The 4,745-nt window shown below is 34.0% G+C and overlaps 1 protein-coding gene across 1 annotated transcript in view; it reads left to right on the plus strand.

Annotated features, from left to right (window-relative positions):
- Prrc2c (proline rich coiled-coil 2C) overlaps positions 1–4,745 on the plus strand; it is an 80,448-nt gene that overhangs the window by 17,409 nt on the left and 58,294 nt on the right. The gene's annotated exons all lie outside the window — the stretch shown is intronic.

Below are 4,745 nucleotides of genomic sequence, written 5' to 3' on the forward strand. Positions count from 1 at the left end.
TTTTTTTTTTTTTTTTTTTTTTTTTTTGCCCTGAAGTATATATGTGATTGTATACTTCATACAAAGCTTTTTTGTGTTAGATATCTTTTTTATTTTAGTTTTTACTTCCTCTTTTATTGGAAAGAAATTAATTTTAATTTTAAATTGATTTACTTCTACATTTATGGTTTTTTCAAGTGGTTTATTTTGAAACTACAAAAATCTTAAATTGTTTTCTTAATCAAGTTCAAGTAGAAAACACCATTTTTAAATCCTTATTGTGCTGAGGGTTTTTTCCTTTTTTAGTATTGATTTCATTATTGCATTATTTTTCATTCCTTATTAGTTCTGTTGATTTCTCTTTTCATGTCTTGTCAGCCTAGTTCCCTTCCTTTGCAGTCTGCTGTCTACTTAATTTGTGTGTCTTTAATATGCCACTTTTTAACTCATCTCTAATCCCTTGGTCATCCTGTTTGCTGCCTGTTTGATCTAAAAGATTAAAAATAGGGGAACTTTCTTAAGTGATCTAGGAGTTCATTTTTTTATGAGCAAGCTTTATTGAAATATGATTAGAATACAGAGTAAAATATGGGAGGGAGATGCTAGCTTCTTTGATTCAGCACCACATGAATGAAAGATGCCAAGTTCTGCCACCAGTAGTAGTGAGGCTTCCTTCTCTTTTCTACAGGGCTCGCTAGATCACTGAGCACTATGAACTCCATCCCAAAACAAATTCTTTATCCACATTGTTAGCTCTATGAAAAGTTTTGTTGTTTTTTTTTTGTTGTTGTTTTGGCTTTTGTTTTTGAGACAAGGAAGGGAAAGGACTCATTGTGTACTCCCAAGCTGATCTCAAAGTGATCCTCTTGTCCCAGCCTCCTGAATGCTGAGATTACAATTATGCCACCACACCCAGCCTGGTTTCTTCTTTTTTATTGCTTGAACAATTCATTATATGGGTATACCATTATTGGAGTCTAGTCATTTGGTAGACAGTTGTTGTCAGTTTGGGACTGTTACATATAATATACTTTGAAGTACAAGTTTATTTAAATATACAGGGGGTGATTGAAAATTGTGGTGAATATTTAAGCTAAAATAGTAAAAGACATATTGTCATTAATCCTCCTTAAAATATTGCCCCTCATGTGTAATAAAAAATACAGTGAATGCTGCTGCTGAGTGCCATCCACTTTATTGACCAGATCTGGCATTACAAGACTTCTGGCTCTTCCCCAAAGCCAAAATGACCATGTAAATGTTTTGAACCAATTCGAGAACATTAAGGCAAACTTCACAGTGCACCTAAGACTGGTATGAGAAAGGACTTTTAGGATTGCTTCAGAAAATGACAAAAACAAAGGGATAAATTAGTTTGTGTTTGAAGCAAGTGGGAGAATTTTGAGGAGTTTTACTGACATTGAATCTATCATTGTAATAAAATTTTAAAATTTAAACACATGGTATTTTTCAATTGCACCTTATTTGTTTTTTATTTCTCTTGGATAAATACTAGGAATGGAATGGGAGAAAGTACCTTGGCAAACTTTTACTTTTTAAGAAACTGCCAAGTTGCTCTCTAGGGTGGTTGTCCATTGCCATTTTTCATTCCCATCAGCAATGCGTTCTGCTTCTTTTACCTCTTTGCCAATACCTAGCAAAATTATTCTGTAATTTAATTTTTTGTTTTAATTTGCATTTTCCAATTTTTAAAAGTGATGAAGAATGCCTTTGTGCAGTTACTTGCCATTTGTGTCTCTCATAGTGTCTGTTCCAGTTGTACTCAAATTTTTAAAATTTTTTTCCTTCCTAAGTTCTGAGAGTTTTGTATATTTTCCTCCTTAAAATTCTTTTTCAAATGTATGATTTGATAATGTTTTTTCCAGGTTATCGTTTGCTTCTTGTTCTCAGTGTCTTTTTTTTTTTTTTAACAATACTCCAACTTAGACAAATTTAATGTTTTGTGGGATTATGCTTTCAGTGTTGTACCTAAGGATTCCTTACCTAACCAATGGTCACAAAAATTTTCTCTATACTTTACAGTTTTAGGTTTTACATTTTATGGTACATTTTGAGTTGAATTTTGTTTATAGGTGTAAAACAGTTCATGTTTTTATCTGTTAATAAACTACTCCAGTATTGTTTTTTGGGAAGATTTTTTCATCCTCTGAATTTTCTTTTTATTTATCAAAAGTGGATATTCATGTATTTATATTTCTAGACTGTTCTGTTAATCTATTTTATTTTTACATTGGTACCATACTGTTTTCACCTGCTTGAAGCCTGAAAGTCAGATGGTATTTATTTGCAAATCTTACTCTTTTCTTGCTCTAATAAAGGTCCTTTCCATTTCTGTATAGATTTTAGAATCAACTTGACAGAGTCTTATCTTCCAAAACAATTCCTTCTGATGTTTTGTTTTGGAATGCTTTGAATCTGTAAGTCAATTTGATAAGATCTGACATCTTAATAGTGGGTCTTGTGACCCAATAACCTGGTGGCATATATCCATCTAAGCTTTCTTTGATGCTTTTTAGTTTTCTGAATACACATCTTCTGTTTATGCCTGCACATTTCATTTTTAATTCCATTATGAATGATATTATTTTCAGTTTATTATTGATGTTCTTTGTTGTAGATATGTTTCTTAAGCTTGGACTCCGCTCAGTCGTTTAAATATGGGTTTATAGCTTCATCAAATTTATAACATTTTTGCCCATTTGTTTTTCCAGTTTGTCATCTCCCACTTTAGGCTGCCTGAAGTTTTCTTAAGGTTCATTGTTAGTGTTTTGTGTTTTGTTTACTTTTTTCCTCTTTTGTTTTGGATAGTTTCTGTTGATGACTAATTTCACTGTTCTTTCCTTTGAAGGTGTCTCAAATGCTGCAAAATTTATCCTAGATTTATCCAGTGTATTTTTCATTTTTATAAGTTTTCATATTTTTAAAAATGGTTTGTGTTCTGTTTGTATCTGATCTTTACTGTAGCTTGTTGGACAAATAGGATACATTTCTAAATTAACTGTAAAATTTTTTTCCACTAATTTTAACATCTGCAATACTGATACTGGTTTCAGTTGACTGATAATTCTCCTATATTATGGTTTATGTTTTTCTGCTTCTTTGCTTACACAATAATTTTTTAGTGAATGCCACATTGTGGATTATTCCTACTCTGATGGGTATTTTGTTTTGTTTTTCACTAAGTATATAAATTGGTTCTGAGACTCCATAGTATTACCAGGGAACAGTTTGATCCTTTGGACTGTTACTTTCAGATTGTTAGGCAAGATCAGAGTGGTGTTTATTTAGGGTTTTTTTGGTTTTTTGTTTGTTTTTTGTTTGGGGGGGTTTGTTTGTTTGTTTTTGAGACAGGGTCTCACTATGTAGTTGAGACTGACCTGGAAATCACTATGTAGCCAAGGCTGGTCTCAAATTCACAACCATCCTCCTGCCTCGCCTCCCCAGTGCTGGGATTACAGGTGTGCGCTGCCACACCGGCTTATTTAAGGTAATTTTTAGCCATTCCTGAAGCAAGGCTTTTCTGAGTACTCTACCTAATGTCTAGTGAATTAAGGGGGGGGGGGTTTGTGTGTATTTTTTTGTTTTGTTTTGTTTTTCTTACTCTGACCTGTGAGAATAGGCACTGTTTCCAGCCTTTTTTGAGCCCCCGGCATTGGTCCTCTTAGGTGGTTCATATTTTAGGATAGTTTCCTCCACAAATGTCTAGATTAGTGCTCAAGGGGAATTATTTATCTGCAAGTAGTGTTTTCTCTCTGTGGAGCTATTTTTTCCAGTAGTATATCATAGCTTACCTTGGTCTCCATGAACTCTCAGCTTCAGTTTTTCTCCATAAAACTCTAGCCTAGCCTCCACTTCAGTTTCTTTATTTGTGTCAGGGCCTGGGAACTCTTCCAGATAATAAATTCAAGCAACTGGCTAGCTTGTTTTATTGTTTCCCAAATGTCAGAAATTTCTGTCCTCTGTGAAGTATTCAATATCTTAGTCTGTTTTTAAATAGATATGCATACATACATGTGTGCATGGTCCAGTTTTTTAGTAGTTTCTGAAGGGAAAGTAAATGTATTTCCTGTGTTTATTTATCTTGGTTGAAAGTTGGTCTTGCTTGATTGTTATACTCCCTTAGAAAATTCGTGGGTAGCCATGATTGTTTGATTCATTTAGGATCCTAAATAGGACTTAGACTTTGAAAAATATCTTAAAAGTATACAAGATTAAGGTAAGTCCTAATCGTGTCTTTTCTGAATTGTTTGGATTCTTTTGATGTTTTGTCCTACAAATATGTGTTATTTTTGAGCAGGCCACTGGCACTTCTCTCATGTGTTGACTGAGAGTTGGAAATCTCTCTAGCCTTTTAGAAGCAAGACGCTAGAAAGTTAGTAGCTAAATTAAACTTAAAAGTGTTCACCCATCAACTGGCAAACCACTATAGTGGAATTTCCCTTTCTCATTTATCTGTTCTTTTTTCCCCCTTAGCATTAAAATTTAAGCCTAGGACAAACTAAGCTACCTTCCTATCCCTTTTTAATTTTTTTGAGACAGGATCTTGTTATGTATGGGGTACTCCTGCCTTAGCAACTAGGATACACAGGTGCCACTGTGCCCAATTTAGTCTTATTTTTTATGGCTACAAATTCTATGCACTTAGAGGTAAGCGTTCTTTTAAGCAGTAGAGGGGCTGGGGATTTAGCTAGGCTGTTCCGTGGCCTGCCTTGCAAGTGCAAGGACCAGAGTTCAATCCCCGGTAC

This window comes from Fukomys damarensis, unplaced genomic scaffold, assembly GCF_012274545.1.
Source record: "Fukomys damarensis isolate Sample0158 unplaced genomic scaffold, DMR_v1.0_HiC HiC_scaffold_11, whole genome shotgun sequence".
Classification (NCBI taxonomy): Eukaryota; Metazoa; Chordata; class Mammalia; order Rodentia; family Bathyergidae; genus Fukomys; species Fukomys damarensis.